The sequence below is a fragment of the Sapajus apella genome, unplaced genomic scaffold (assembly GCF_009761245.1).
Source record: "Sapajus apella isolate SASKATOON/1434 unplaced genomic scaffold, GSC_monkey_1.0 scaffold24, whole genome shotgun sequence".
Taxonomy (NCBI): domain Eukaryota; kingdom Metazoa; phylum Chordata; class Mammalia; order Primates; family Cebidae; genus Sapajus; species Sapajus apella.
Genome location: NW_022436964.1, coordinates 5,502,385 through 5,518,852, shown reverse-complemented (window position 1 = coordinate 5,518,852; position 16,468 = coordinate 5,502,385). Strand labels below are relative to the sequence as shown.

General features: G+C 37.8%; 1 long non-coding RNA gene across 1 annotated transcript in view; it reads left to right on the top strand.

The window, feature by feature from the left end:
* Nucleotides 1-402: 402 nt before the first annotated feature.
* LOC116559773 overlaps nt 403-16,468 on the top strand; it is a 41,708-nt gene continuing 25,642 nt past the window's right edge. Inside the window, exons 1-2 of the long non-coding RNA XR_004272613.1 lie at nt 403-543; nt 13,340-13,432. This is a non-coding gene — a long non-coding RNA (uncharacterized LOC116559773). The remainder of the gene's footprint in view (nt 544-13,339; nt 13,433-16,468) is intronic.

Below are 16,468 nucleotides of genomic sequence, written 5' to 3'. Positions count from 1 at the left end.
ACAATATGAGTTCATAATTAGTCACCTCAGAAGTAAAAGCAATGACAATCTAATTATCTAATTCTTGGACATAAAGCTCGAAAATTATCAAGAAGACCTTCTGACGTGAATTTATACCCATAACAAAATTATTAGCTACTGATAGTATGAAGTAATTGTGATTTGCAGAATGTTTATAAGTAGTTTCATTTAACTTTGCTATAGTTTGCTGTGTTTCAGTCCTCCAAATCTCATGTTGAAATTTGATCCCCAGTGTTGTAGGTGGGGCCTAATGTGATGTGTTTGGGTCAAAAGGGTGGATCTTTCACTAATGGCTTGGTGCTGTCCTTGAGGTTGATGAGTAAGTTCTTGCTCTATTAATTCCCCAGAGAGCTGGTTGTTAAAAAGAGCCCCACACCTCCCCCTTCTCTTGCTTCCTCTTTCTTGCTGTGTGATCTCTGCACAGGCCTGCTCCTGTTTGCTTTCTGTCGTGAAGGGAAGCAGCCTGAAACCCTCATGAGAAGCAGATGCAGGTGCCATGCTTCTTGTACCGCCTGCAGAATGGTGAGCCAAATAAATCTCTCTTCTTTATGAATTACACAGCTTCAGGTATTTATAGCAACACACAAGTGAACTAACACACGCTTTATTTCATCTTTTAAATTTTCTAAATTTGCTACATATATAAGATGTATAAATAAGTATATTTCTGGAATGCTTGCTAAACATTTATTGATGGCATACTGGATTAAAAATGCTTGAAGATCACTGTATGTGAGAATGCATTTTAAAAAGAGATGCTGTAGTGATTCCTCAAGGAGTGCTCTATAAAGTGTACCTGTGTTTATTACTTTATATGTCATATGTAGGTGTAAATTTCACGTACACCATTTGCAATCACTAAATTCCTGTGCCTTTCAATGAATTCTTCTACAAGTTGGTCATGGGATTTTCTCTCTTCTTCCGTGGTGTGGAAATATATGAAGACAAACCAAAAGCAGAGACTGTTTATTCAGAGGTTGTTATAGCAAGGGAGTCAGCTACCATTGCTTGCATTTTAGCAAAGACTCAAAGGCAATCAGAAGGGTAGGAAAGCTCCATAGAGGAAAAAAGGGAAGGTTTCAGGTATGTTCTGACTGAAGGTTGCTGGCATGGGGAAGCTGTAGGCAGGCTACTAGAAGTGGGACATCCTATGTGATTGGTTAGGGCTGTACATTTGGCTTTGTCTGGTTGGTCTTAAGTTAGAAATGGGTGCAAAAATAAGGGAAGCTGTCAGGTTAACCAAGTCCTCACCATTTTGTACTGATTGTTATAGAAGTTATTATTAAGCTTCTTGGATTGTTACTAGAGACAGGAGTCTGACTTTCTACAAGTGTGATTTATATTAGGCTGGCTTCCTGGGCTGCTTATCATAGATAAAGAGTTGATTTCCTGGGCAGGTTGCTTCAGGCTGTTAGTCAGCATTCTACTTTTACATGTGGTCTAGCCATTGTCCATTTGTATATTTATCTCTCAGTGATTATTTAGTTTTAGGATGCTCCCTCTACGACTCTGCTTAAAAATGCCTTCCTAGATTTTGCATTAATACTTTCTGTTTTGACAGTTTTCTAAAAATTATACAAAATGATTTAAAATAATTTCCGCCTCCTGAATGTTGCACAATGAAGACATAGTGCTGAAATCACTGCTCTGGATACTGCTGGGTGCATGTTAATTCTTTCTATTCTCTGGGGAAGTAGATCTACAGCATCTAAAAAGCTCCGTTCCAGAGGGTCTCTGGGGTCTTTCTAATGTTGGCCCTAAGTAGAACAAGTATGCTAAAAGAAATGCAGTATATTACACTCATAGGTGCCCACCTTCAACTATAAAGACGTTTATTCCAAGAGGCAAAATTCTTCTCATTTTCTTAGGAAAAGTGTGTAAAATTGAGATAAAAATTATATTACTTTTTAAGAAAAGAGAACATTTTAAAAATACCGATTTTAAAATCTATTGAAATCACCATGAGCATTGGTTCTTAAACAAGTATTTTTAAAATGTTATTAAATATATTAAAAGTTTTACCAATACTTGTCATGAAAGGGAATTTAGAGCAAACAGAACAGTGAAAAGAAAATAAAAAGAGTTATGAAACCCAAAGGAATTCAGTGTTATTTGAAAGTATTTCCTTCTAGTCTTTTTTGTCCTAGGTAAAGAATTAAAAAATAATATGTAAATAGAGCCTTTTTTTTTTCAAAATTTTTTTTTGTCTTCTTGCTCACTTCAACATATAGAGCATTCCATTCTTACAAAAAAGTTCTACAAAGCATTCCCCATAATTCTGCCCCATTCATCTTATCCTCCTTATCTGGCTTGAAAAAATAAGAGGAGAAGGTAGCAGTTCACTTGCTGGCTTAAGTGAGAAATTAAGAGGAGAAGGTAGCAGTTCACTAGCTAGAAAGCCACATTGAATTGTGTCATTGTGTTTCTATTCTCCAAACTGTAGACTCAGGAGGAATTAAGGAGGCATGACATGATTAACCACTTTTCTATATAAGCCAACAAAGATACATGCATATTCTATTAAGACTTCCCTGTTCTAGCCCCTCTCTTACTGTTTCCATAGCGGCATGGACCCTGAGACTGACATGTCTGACACTACACAAAAGGAAAGAGGGAATTGTACATTGATTCAAAAAGGGTGTGAAAATATCTGAATTATATGGGAAGACATAATATGCTTATAAGTAAGCTGAGTGCAGTGGCTCATGCCTGTCATCCCAGCACTTTGGGAGGCCAAGGCAGGCGGATCACTTGATGTCAGAAGTTTGAGACTAGACTGGCTAACACGGTGAAATCATGTCTCTACTGAAAATATAAAAATTAGCCGGGCATGTTGGTGCTCGCCTGTAGTTCCAGCTACTTAGGAGGCTGAGGCAGGAAAATTGCTTTAACCTGGGAGGTGGAGTTTGCAGTGAGCCAAGATCACGCCACTGCACTCCAGCATGGGCAACAGAATGAAACCCTGTCTCATAAAAAACAAACTAACAAACAACAATATGCTTATAAGTAAACATTTTGCTATTTAATTATAACATGATGTTGTTCAACATAGCATGAATTTTGTTTTTGTTGGTATTTTCAGTGCATGTGTTCCCTCACCTCTTTTGTCCCTGAGGGTTATTTTTCGCTATTCTGGGATATGGAGGAGTGGTAAAAAGACATTTAGAAATGTTGAGTTTACTGTAGTTGCTGTGAGTTTGTCCTGACTTCTCAACACTTGGGGGTCCACAGCTTTTCACAGATGGATATCTTTAACCATCTCTAAGGAGATGGTCAATATCTATCAACAACCGTGGAGAAAGGGAACGATTCTTCTCCACAGACCAGATAATTCCTCACCAGCATCTGTCTGAAAGAAGGGGTTTAAGTAGTGATTGTTAACGCCCGTTGGAGATAGGGTGGGGCAGCATGAGGGTGGGTTGGTGGATCAAGTATTATACTCTAATCTAGTTACCTGGTATAACACAGGAGACCTCACTACCAAAGCATTAAGTGAGGAGACAGGATTCTAAACATTGTAGAAGTAAATTTCATGGAAATTTTGATTTTTTTCAAAAGAAACTTCCAAGTTATTTGTGTCACCCAGAGTCAATAAACATCTGGCCTCTGGTCTTGGCCATCAGTCTTAACACCAAAAAGCAAAAGTGTCAAGGCAGCAAGTGAAAAAGCATTCCACTGTTCTCTGTACTACTTTTCTTCTCTGACATTTGTCCTTTCTCTCCTTCATTTTCCAAAACCCATAGCTATCTCCTTTATAGGAACCCTCTCCCAACCTCAATTCTCTTTCCTCCCTATCTCTTGCATTTCACAGAATGGGCTACTCCTCAATACAGAAGTAACGATATTTAGAGAACTCTTTTGCATTTTGCCAATTTTACACTCTGTCTGCTCAATGAATGCCAAAGCTTCTCCACCTCCTGATTTCTGCTGCCTCGCAGAGGTCTTGGGGGGTGAGAGAATAAAAAGAGGGTCAAACTTTTGACTCTGAACTGTAGTTAGAATTTATCTAATTTTTGTTACTTTCCTTATGGTCTGTTTGATAATTTTTCTCTTTCTCAATATTTTTACCTTATGCAATGGGAACTAATAATCTTGACTTTGATCATATAATGAGAGAGCATTCTGCATTCTTCTTGCTTACCCTAGGAATGTATAGAACAAAGCTTTCCTACAATGACAGCATAGGAAGGGTACCTGCCCAAATCATTTCTCAGTTTATTAATCCATGGGAGTTTCTGGAATGCTGCTCTAGTCTGGTAATTCTGAAAAGAGTTTCCCTGAATATTCAGGAAGATTATCCTACTAGTATAATGCTAATCATAAGTATTTTCAATGTTAGGATATTATTAACATCTTTTGTTTCAGATTATATACCATTCCATCCATGTTAAATAATTTTCTAAACATTTCATATCATAGCTAACATTTAGGCTTTGGTCAATTAAATTATTATATGTAAGACTGCTCTGAACATCTTGGCATGTAGTTTTTCTGAATTTTAGATTAAAATACCATCACAGAAAAAAAAAGTTTTCTAATAAACAGAGGCTCTGCAAACACATGGTTCTTTTATCTTTTTCTTATTATTGATATTTAAAAATCTATATAATGCATTTTCAGTATTGTGTTATTAAAAATAATCCAATTAATATATGTTTCATTATAATACCAAAGGTCAATGAATACTTATCCTCTCCATCTTGTCTTTCTATTTGTGTATTGTGTTAGTATTAAATAGAACATGTTAGTGAAACTTACTTTCTTATTTATTAAATTAAAAATATGCTCTTCTAATTGAAAATTAGTCAATGTGGCAGTTTAGTAGTGAAATGTTAATTTGAAGAAATAAACTGAATTATCTGATTATTTTCTTGAATATATTTTCTGAACTGCTTACAAACTGGAAGATATTATATTAAATTCTTCTCCAAAGGATTACACCAATGGGTAATTTCAAAATCGGAACCAATTTATGTAAAAATAGAAATAAATTAAGATTCTCTTTTGAATCATCTATAAAATAACAGAATTATTACTTCAAAATTTTTATATCCATTAACGCTTCTAGTAAAAGTGCTTAATCTCTGCATATTTCTTTATAAAACTTAGTTTAATTTTTGAGAAACCTGGCCAATAAATATAGAGGGTAGAAAAATAAATCACATTTAGGTTTTAATTTGAGATCTAATCAAACACGTAATGATCATCTGTGTTGAGCAGAATAAAAAGAAATACGAGGTAAACTCACTGCATTCAAAGGATAATCAAAATGAAAGAGGCAAAACATGGACTTATAAGATGTTAATTAATTAATTTAAAACACAATTTAATTGAGTGTCACAAGTAATACTATATAAACACCAAAATTGTAATCAAACTTTTGTGATAAAGTATAATTTGATAAACAGCCTGTTTTGTAAGGGAGCTAGGGAGTGTGTCAGGGAGAACTCCTGAGAGACAAGGGATTTTTATTCTATCAAAACCTCCCTCATCAGTGGCTATGTGGAGAATCCATGGAAGGTATGTTAGAACAAAGCTTTGCTACATGGACAAACTATGAAGCATGTCCCACCAAATCACCGTTGGTTTATCAAGCCATAGGATGGCAATTGTGTAAGGGGGTTTCAAAACTATTTAGGAAGGTTATCCTGCAAATATAACACTGACCATAGTATTTCATGATCTGCAGTTTCTCCAAATCAGTTTGGAGCACATGAGTTCTGGTGAGTGAGTAATAACAATGTAACAATAACAAAGATGATCTTTGGGAAAATATAGAAATCTAAGAGAGGTTATTGCAATTTAAGCAGAAGTACCATGAAATTTATATGACAAAGATGAACAAGCATACGGGGCAAACTTCATTTTCACTGAGTGTAATGGGTTGAATGGGTCAGATGCCAAGACAGATATACTAAGAAACATTGGGGAAAGTGTCTGGAATGATAATAAGGATAGGGAACAGATACAGGTGGAGAAAGCCTTCAGACCATAATAACGGTTTGACACCTATGAAAGGAGAAAGGGAGGAAAAGAACATCACTTTGAAAGAGCCTCAGGCTGCAGGACACATGGCGTTGGAGAAAATCTCAACCAGGCATAAAGCCAAATCGAGGCAGAGGCTGACTGCCAACTCCAACCATAAAGAATGAAGACATTTTAAACAAGATAAAAAATAAATTACACATGAAAGTGTGATTGAATTTGCAGTAGCAAAGATTACAAAGGGAAAGAAAATATTACATTTTAAAGACAGGTGATTGGGATTTCCATTTCTGGCAATATATGGCAGACTAGGTGGCATAAAAATAACAAAGACAAGAAACTCTTGGGCTATAAAACAGCTGAAATTGTTTGATAAAATATAACAAAGGCATTTCTAAATGAAGATCTGACCATTGAAGAAAGTCAAAGGAGTCCTAGGGACCAAAGATTAAGAGAAGCCTGAGGAACTGAGTTGAATGTGGGAGTTAATTTTGTCTGCCTTGGGATGGAGGTAGAGTGCTCATTCTGAAAGCTGTGGGCATACATTTTAATGACCACCAGAATGACACGAGGAGCTGAATCTCTGGTCTATGATAGGAGTGGAATTAGAAGAGAAATGAACTTTATCTTAACTCTCCACATATAGGAGCCTAACAAGGATTACCCAAATGACAATGGTGTAGGGGAAGCCAACTAGGCAAATATAAAGAAATGAATACCAAACTATAAAGCTACCTACCAGACCAAAGGAGGGGAGAGTAAAATCTTGTCTTTTTGACTTGTGTTCTTGGTGGGGGAAGAAGTGTGATTTCATAATTATGGCTCTACATGCACATGGGTTTGTTACACTACTTTGATAATTTTGTAATCTGCAAGTCAAGAATTTATGGTCAACATCAGTCTGTGTCTGATACTATCTCTTAGTGGTGTGATAGAGGCAAACACAAAAGATTTGTAGGGGAGTGTAGGATTGAGGAAGCCTGAATGGAAAGGAAGAGGATAAGATATACAACAGAAACATTAACCCCGAGTAAGCCGGTATAGCTATATTTAATTCAGGCCAAGAACATCTTTAGGGATAAAAGGATTGCTAGGCCTGGTGCAATGGCTCATGCCTATAATTCCAACACTTTGGCAAGCTGAGGCAAGAGGATTGCTTGAAGCCAGGAGTCGGAGATCAGCCTGGGCAACACAAAGAGACACCATCTCTAATAATAATAAAAATAATAAATTAGCTGGGTGCTGTGGCATGTACCTGAGGTCCTAGCTGCTTAGGAGGCAGAGGTGGGAAGACCACTTGAGCTCAGGAATTCAAGGTTACAGTGAGCTATGATCTTTTTGCTGTCCTCTAGCTTGGTTAACACGTCAAGATCCCATCTCAAAGAAAACAATTTCAGGAGGTAATATGTGCTATGAAAAATAATGAAATAGTGTGAGGAGAGAAAGAAAAACAATACAGGGGTACTACTTTTTGTAGAGTGGTAAAAGAAAGCTTTTAAAATTACGATGACATTTGTGCTAAGGCCCAAAAGAAGGGGAGGAATAAGCAATGTAAACTTATGAGGGAAGATCTTCACAGCATAGGGATTAGGAAGTGCAAGGCCTTGAGGGAAGAGTGTGCCTAATGTGTTCGTGGGACAGTGAGGAAGCCTGTGTGATAGGAGTGGAGTGTATCATGCAGAAAGTGGCAAGAAATAACATCCCAAAGGTCATAGGTGGTTGGATTACGGAGATCTTGATGGCCATTGCAGCAATTTTGGATTTTGTTTCAGAGTGAGATGGAAAGTTTTTGAGCAAAGGTATGTTTTGTTTTAAAAGACTAAACTTGGGTTGTATTACAGAGTTTGGATTGTTAGGAGGGCAAGAAAATAAACAGAAAGACCAGTCTGAGTGCTAATGCAGGAGTCCAGATGAGAGACGATTGTGGCTTGGACCACTGGAGGTGAGGAGAAGGAATCAATCAAGTTCTGGGTAAATTTCAAAACAGAGTCCATGGGAGTTGGTGTGAGAGAAAAAGAGGAATGCAGATAATAACCTCTTGCATTCTAGTTTGAGAACCGGAAAAACAAGAGTTGTCAGTTACTGAGAAGGGGAACAGCAGAGAAATAGCAGGTGGGTGAGAAAATTAAAAGTTTGACATGAATACCTAATAAAGAAAATAATATAATTTCAAGGAGCAGGGGATAATTTAACAGTCATAGTGTGGATTGTAATATATTTCCCTTTAATCAAGTAGACAAAATTTCAAGTACAAAAGATTTAAACAGGCTGGACTTGGTGGCTCACACCTGTAATCCCAGCTCTTTGGGAAGCTGAGGCAGGCAGATCATGAAGTCAGGAGTTCGAGACCAGCCTGTCCAACATAGTAAAACCCCATCTCTACTAATAATACCAAGAAAATTAGCTGGGTGGGGTGGCGTGTGCCTGTAGTCCCAGCTACTTGGGAGACTAAGGCATAGGAATCACTTGAACCCGGGAGGCAGAGGTTGCAGTGAGTCAAGATTGCACACACTGCACTCCAGCCTGGGTAACAAGAGCGAAACTCCGTCTCAAAAAAAAAAAAAAAAAAAGGAAAAAAAAAAGATTTAAACAGTGCCATTAAGAAGTTTTATTTAATGGATATATAGACTCCTGCAAGCCAAGGTACCTTTTTAAACATGCATACAAGATTTACAAAAACTGTCCAGGTACTGGACCAGACAACAAAACTCAACAAATTTCAAAGAGCTGGTATTCTACAGACCACATACTTTAACCACAACAAAATCAAGGAATAAATCAACAACAAAAGAGAACCAAGGGATAATTAAAAGGAAGATAGCAGGCTAGAAAGAAAAGGACTTTAGTGAAATGAAATATCACTGACTGTAGCTATATTTGAACAAGCTCGCTGTCTTTGGTTATGTCTGGGGGTAGGAGAGGCTTTCCATCTCGGCTGGTTCGTGATTAGGAGTTTCCTTGAACAAGGCTAATTTTGGCTCTCTTCAGGAATGTCTCAGAGATCCCTGTAACTTGGGCAATTCACTTCAGGGTGATTCATTTCTTAGAATCTGTAAATCTCTTAAGAATTTTTTTTTTCTTTTTAAACTTGTCCTAAAATCCACATCATTTTACCTTTTTGAAAGTAGCTATGGTTGTTGGACCTGCCAACCTTGTTCGGTTTAGGCTTGAGTGTCTGGATGGTTCTTGGAATGCTAGAACTGTTCTGAATTCAAAGATATGGCAGAAAATAGAGGCCTCTTTGGGTGATTCTGCTCTAGGTGTCAAGAACTTATCCTTCCCTGGTGTGTAACTGGCACACGTAGTTGTGTTAGAAAACTAGCCATGAGCTGGTCCTTACTTACATAGCTCCCTTGAGCTACTGTGATCATTTTAGAAATGTGCACCAACGATGCACAAAGTGAAGCCCTGTAGCTTTCTGTGATGCCTTGTCCTCTTTCTGAACTTACCCAGCTTGGCTCCAGCTCTCCTCTTCTGCTTCTGATCTTCCTGGCTTTGGACTTGCCTCTTCATACCCCATAGGATAGATACTATTGTGTTTCCACATATGACCTCGAAACATCCATTGATTGGCTTCATGCGTTTGATCCCTCTCTAGGTAGTTTCAGTCCAGTTTAGGAATCTGTCTCCAGTATTCCCAGGGCCTGGGCTGAGAAGGGGCAACGTTCAAGCAGACAGCCTGGAATCAGGGCCTATGCCAATTGAAATACTTATTCTACAGTTTTCTGATTAGGGTTATTTTTTTTCTGACTATAAAACTAATAAGTAGTTGTAAGAAATTGAAAAATAAAAAGAATATAAAGAAGAAAATAAGCACTCTTCTAAGTCGGTGGGTATCCTTTGTTCAGTGGGTATTCCACTTCTAACACTTAGGGGTATCCTTTGGTGCGTGGTGTTAACAGTTCCCACAGAAGCTTTCTATGCATAAAAATTACTAAATGAATGGATTCTTAAAAGAATTTAATTATACGCTGTGTACAGAGCTTTAGGCTACTTTTTTCTTTAACATAAATGCATATTACCCTAAGTTTATAAAGATCTTCATAAACACAATTTTAAATGCTTGCTGATAGTTAAGCGTATGTATAGCCTTTACACTTAATATTTTATTGATAATTTTAAAATTTGTGTTATTTTTTTTCTAAGAGGCTTATATTTTTCCTGATGAAATAATGACATTTGCTAGTATTACTTATTTTTTATTGTATTTTCTAAAGTATATGTCTTACATATCTAATTATTTTCCTTTCAAAAAAGGAATGATAAACACTTCTTAAAGGAAATATAATTTTACCTTTGTGAAAGGATTCAATTTTTTGAGTTTCCTATAATGAGTAAATTAGCTTTGGATATTTTTAAAGATTCAGGGTCTTATTAACTTAGCAGAGTAACAACTAAATCTCCAAATCCTTTAGGAATAAGACATAATATCTGAGGAAGGCCAGAAAAGCAAAATTTCAGTTTCACTTTCCATTTCTAGGGATAGTGAAAACCACACTTCTAAAAATGTTCCCAATGCTTCCAGACCAACAAATATCTCCTTTTATAAACGATTACAAACTCAAACAGAATAATTTTTTTGTTTCATCTCTTTATCTCCACAATATTCAGCCCGAGCTCCACCATTTGCTGGTTGTGAATGTTTGGACAAATTATTGAATCTCTCCCTAATCCTCACGTATAAAATGGAATAATAATTATACCTTCCTCATTGGATTGTGGTAAGGATAAAATATACTACGCATGGTGGCTAGCCTGGATCATTTAATTTTAGATATTATTAATATTATTGTTATGCTATGGGTGTACATAGCGAAACACGATAGTTAATATTGTGGACTCTGGTGTAAGGGCTGTTGGTTCAAACTTGGCCTGCCACTTACTCATCCTGTGGCCTTGGAAAGGCATAACCTCTTGTGCCTCAGTGTTCTCATTTGCAAAAAGGATACAATAATAATGTTATCTCATGACATTTTTATGAGAATTAATACATATATACGCATATATATATATGTATAAATAGATAGTACTGAGAACAACGTCTACTAATTGCTATCTGGGTGATTGTTTGAATGAAATGAAATGCTTGATACATTTTTAAAACAAACAGTGAATGGTGTGATTACAAAATAAACTACATCATGTCACTCCATCTATTTACATGTGCCGATATTTCTTTTTCTCTGAAGTGTTCGGTAACCAGCAGAACTGCAAAATCTGAGATTGTTAGCCTGAAGGGTCCTCAACTTGACCAATATCCAAGGAATCACTTGTAGTACTGGCAGGGTTTGAGGTTACTGCTTCAGAATCATCAACATCTGAGATGAGTCAGCTGATGCCTCCTCTTAGATTCTTCAGTAGAGCCCAAGAATAGGAGAGAAGTATGAATAGGTGGCCTTCTCTCTGTATGTTTATGGGAGTATTGCCAACCTTTGAAGTACAGAAAGGAAGTTGTGGATTAGAGATATGGATTTGCTTTTAGAGAGTCAATGTCTTGGACTGTCCCTGGGGAAAAAGGAGTTCACATAGAAATCAGAATATAAACAATGCGATTCCATTCCTCCTACCCTAAGACTCTTCATAAAGTATGACACAATAGAAGACTTTCAAGCAAAGAAAAATTATTTTTCACAAGGCAAATGAGCCTTTGGATTATTTCCCTATGTTTTAGATATCTTAAGAGTTCTTCAGATGAGGTCCAAAGTGCAGCAGAACATAATCATCCTACTTGGAAGGTAGCCATGGAATGAGATGACTGAATAAATACTACCATTTAGCATGATTTATTTCAGGCTTTAGTGGGATGTGGGCAAGGTTGTGAAGAGATTTCTTGCCATATTCTAAAGTTAAACCCAAAGAGAAGGCAGTCCAGTCCAGGGGTCACTGTTCCTCCATTATGAACCTTCATGGATTATTATTTGTTTATTTTAATGATAGATTTAGGGAGTAAAAGTGCAGTTTTGTCACATGGATCTATTGCATAGTGGTGAAGTCTGGGCTTTTAGCCAGAATAGTGTACATTGTACCCAATGCTAATATTTCATCCCTTACCCCCACCGTCTCACCATCTCACTCTTCCAAGCCTCCAATGCCTATTATTCCACCCTCTAGGTCCATGTAACCTTCATCGATTACTTTAAAATTGTATTTTGATTGGCAGGAGGCAGAGCCAGTTTTGAGCATCTAAAATTTGAAAATTTGACTGGAAATGTGATAGTCAGTTTGCATGTATATGAATATACTTTTGCTGCTGGGCTTTTCTTCAATGTGTTATTCTGCTGACAAATTAGGGCCATTAAAAATTCCTTGCTGCAGAGGCAGTTGATTATTTAAGGTAAGACTGTGGATACCTCTGTCAGCCTTTGACAGAAGACACAAACCATAATTCAGAACCTGTAATGTAAACCTTGAAACAACTGAGTAACTTAACAGACTTGAATCAAGCATAAACAATGAAATAGTTTGAAAGGGTTGGTCTCCCCAAAATGTCACGTTCCACGGAAGAATGCTTTCTCTATTTGACCTGTCACTAGAGCTCTCAAAACATGACACTCCTTGAACACAATATACTTTGATGATAAACTAGATTAACTTTCCCAGTACAAGTGAAAGGCCACCTGTTGCCAGAATGGCCATATTCCTCGTTGGCTGTCTTGTAGCTGTCATCACTTCAATGCAATCTGCAGCCGACATGCTGGAATATAATGAATATGTCAGAAGTTGGAGGTCAGCCATCCAAGTACATGAAAACTTGGCTCGCCTACAGTGTCAGCATGGAGGCCTCCCTATCATCTTGTGCAAAGGATTTCTGCACCACTTGATTTGTTTGCACAGGGTTTGTTGCTGTTGGATGGGGCGTATTTCTGAGAGGCTTTTTGACAGCCCATTCAAATATTTTCAGTGTGGAAAAACAGGGCTTCTGGTTTCAAGCTCTTCAAATAATAGGTGTTGTGCAATGCTGTGGAAGCTGATGGTGGTGGGGATCTGTTGTTGGTTTTAGTGTAAAAACACCCATAAAGACTGTTAGAAGTGTTTTGGTTGGAGTGGAGAGGAAGATGGGCTGGAAGATCAGAGCTACTGAAGAGATCTCAGTGGCGCTCAATTCCTACCTTCTCCTGCCCACCCTTCATTTTCAGTGGTGTTGGGTCATGTGGACCACAAGTTCTAGGCACTGGAAGGTATAAAATAGCACATCATTTGTAGTTAAATGCTACACGTTTATTATAGAGAGGGTGCAATATGCATCTGTTTTCCCAGGCCACAATGCTGAGGAATAATGAGAGGCTTTTCTTCACTCATGGCATGTCTATTCTTTCCCTGTTTCTTCTCACAGTAAAGTCTGCTTTGGCTAACAGCACCAGAAAGAGGCCCTCTGAAGTCTTGGTCAGTGTAATTAAAAGATCATGAGTAATTCCACTGGCTGAAAGTAAGAGAGTTTAAAAGCAGTCTTAGCTGTTGTTAAATGCTTGCCCAGAACATTTAAAAACTAACTAAAATAATTCTGTCCTTGGCTGTAGCAACTAGGGCAGGATTTCTTAGCCTTGGCACTCTTGACATTTGGGATCAGATAAGTCTTTGTTATTGGGGGCAGTCCTATGCATTTTAGGATCTTTGGCACCTCACCAGTCATGACCATTAAAATATCTCCACATGTCCCAAATTTAATATCCCAAATGTCCCCTGGGGCCCACTGTGAGGCAAAATTGCCCCCAGTGGAGAACCACTGAGTTATAGGCATACTAAGATCCTGGAAAGATATTACATTAAAATATCATAAAGAAGCAAATTATATGCACAAACCCATCCTCCCAACTTTACCTCCTGTTTTAACATCAAAATATCAACTGAAAAGGAGGAAGATGTTTATTGCACTCTACACCACAATTCACATTCATACATCCAATGCTTATGAGTTTGGGGGCCCAAGGACGCAAGATCGTCTGTTTTGGTAATAGCTACAATATTAGTTCTCATTTATTGAGCAACTGAGCCGTGTGCTAAGTCATCTATGGGTGTTATTTCACTTGCTCCTTACTACAGATGTAGAGGTTAACTATATTATGGCCATACTTTCTTATCAGACGAGTACACTGAAGTCTGGAGCATTTAAACTGCTTTCCCAAGCTAGACCCTTTGTAGGTGGCAGTGGTTTTACCCAGAGCCTGGATGCTGAAGTCCAGCACTGAATCACAGTGGAAGGACGCCTGCTCCCGGGGTCTGAACGGTGACTGGTCCTCAACAGCCGACGTTCAGCAGATTTCTTTCTAGCACCTTCACATAATTTAGGCCTCAATGAGTCACATCCTATAATCGTTTTATGAGAACAAAGTGGCAAATAGCTAATTTAAAATTATCCCTGTCAAAAGAAGATAAGAAAATTACGTGTGGGTTTGATAAAAAACATTTTATATCTCTTCTAAAACACTTGTTAAATTTTAACGAGCCGTGACCTTATAAACTTAGACCTATAATGTATCGGCAAGCTACATGCTCACTAGGAATCCAAATCCCCACTCAATATTCACTTTGCATTAATTAACTCAGTGTTTAATTTTGCTATTTGTTTCCATCATCTTTGACATTTTCTACATGTGGTGACAAGGAGAAATATTTGACTACTGCATTACATTTTTTTTCTCTCTTGTTCTGCTGGTGGAGGTTTAAAAACTAGTGACATGGTCAAGAGTCAAAAAGATTAAGCAAAACAAAACTAAATGGAAACAGAGCTGCCGATTAATACACAGCCTGGAAAATGAACTAACAAATTTGCCTTCATCTGTGTTTTCTTAGTCCAATGCCAGACTTCCTTTCCTCCGTTATTTATATATTTTTAAAATCCTCCCTTCTGTTTATTTCCATTTATCCTGCTACAGTTCCCCAAATTGAATATAAAAGTAGAAGAGCCTTTTCTCTTAGTTTTTATTTTAATCTGTGCATTAGGCCATTTCTTTCTTAGTAGTTAGTAGACACTCAGCGAACGTATACTGTCATTTGCTGAGTGTCTACTCAACAGAGCTCAGTTGGTCAAATCAGAGTAGAAAACACATCAAAACAGAAGAGACAGACAAAACTTAGCTATATGGAAAAAAACTATACTGCCATTAAATGGTGGAAGATAGAATGGTGAATTGTTAATGCCACATTTCACGATTCCTTTTCAACAACTCTTTATCATGGAGAATTTCAAACATATGCAAAAGTAGAATAGTAAATGAACATATACTTGTCACTCAGCCCCAATAGCCATCAAACCCTGGCCTCGTCTCAGACTGTATTATTTAGCTGAAATGAGTCATCCCATTTTGTAGCAACTTAAAACAAAATGCATCTATTATTTCACAGTTTCTGTGGATTCGCTCTCTGCCTTGGGCTTATTCGGGTCTTCTGGCTGTGGGTCTCTCACAGGCTGCAATATCTCAAGACTCACCTGGAGCCAGGTGCTGTGGCTCACGCCTGTAATCCCAGCTCTTAGGGAGGCCGAGCGGGAGGATAGCTTGAGCCCAGGAGTTCGAGACCTGCCTGGGAAATATAGCGATACCCTGTTTCTAAAAAAAAAAAAAAGACTCCACTGGAAAGGATCCATTTCCCAGGCCTGATTTAGTTCCTCATGAGTTGTTGGCTCTAGGCCTCCCTCTATTCCTTTTCACGTGGGCAGCTCTGTAGAGAGCATCTCACAATATGGAGTTTACTTCATCAGAGAGCCAGCAAGAAAGGGGCAAGGGGCAGTGGGCAAGAAGGGAAGATTCAGTCTAATGAAAGAGGTACCCCAATCATCCTTGCCATATCTGTTCCTTAGAGAAAAGTCACTAGGTCCAGCCCACACCCAAGGGGAGGGGATCACATGCCAGGAGGCAGAAATCCTTGGAGGCCACGTCCGAAGTCTGCCTGCCATGCCTCCCTTCATCTCTACCCTCCAACATTATTTTTTAACAAATCCCAGATTTCATGTCATTTCTTCTGTAAATATTTCAACATACAGCCCAAAAGATAAGGGCTCCTTCAAAAAATACATAACCAAATATATATAAAATATTCTCAAATATCCAATGTTCAAGTTTTCAGTTGTCTGATGAATATAATAATGCATTGAAATTGATTATGTTCTAAAAATATATGGTAAGTCTCTTTTAATCTATTGTTTCTCTCTTCTCTCTTGCAATTTACTTGTTGAAGAAGCCAGCTTGTTTGACCTGCAATTTCCTGTAGTCTGGGTTTTGCCAATTGGATCCCTGTGGTGTTCATTCATCAAGTCCTTTATATTTCCTTATAAATTGACGATCATTTATTTTTAAGACAGCATTTTTCACAAACTGAAATTAGGACACATCTTATCATTAAAGGCATTGTATTACAATTTCTCAGGTGATAGCTATGATATCGTTGTCATTCCCCAGGCTGTGCAAACTTGTCTTGGCTGTTTACATTGCTATCGTGCCCATTGAGTTGTGTGCTATTACGAGTG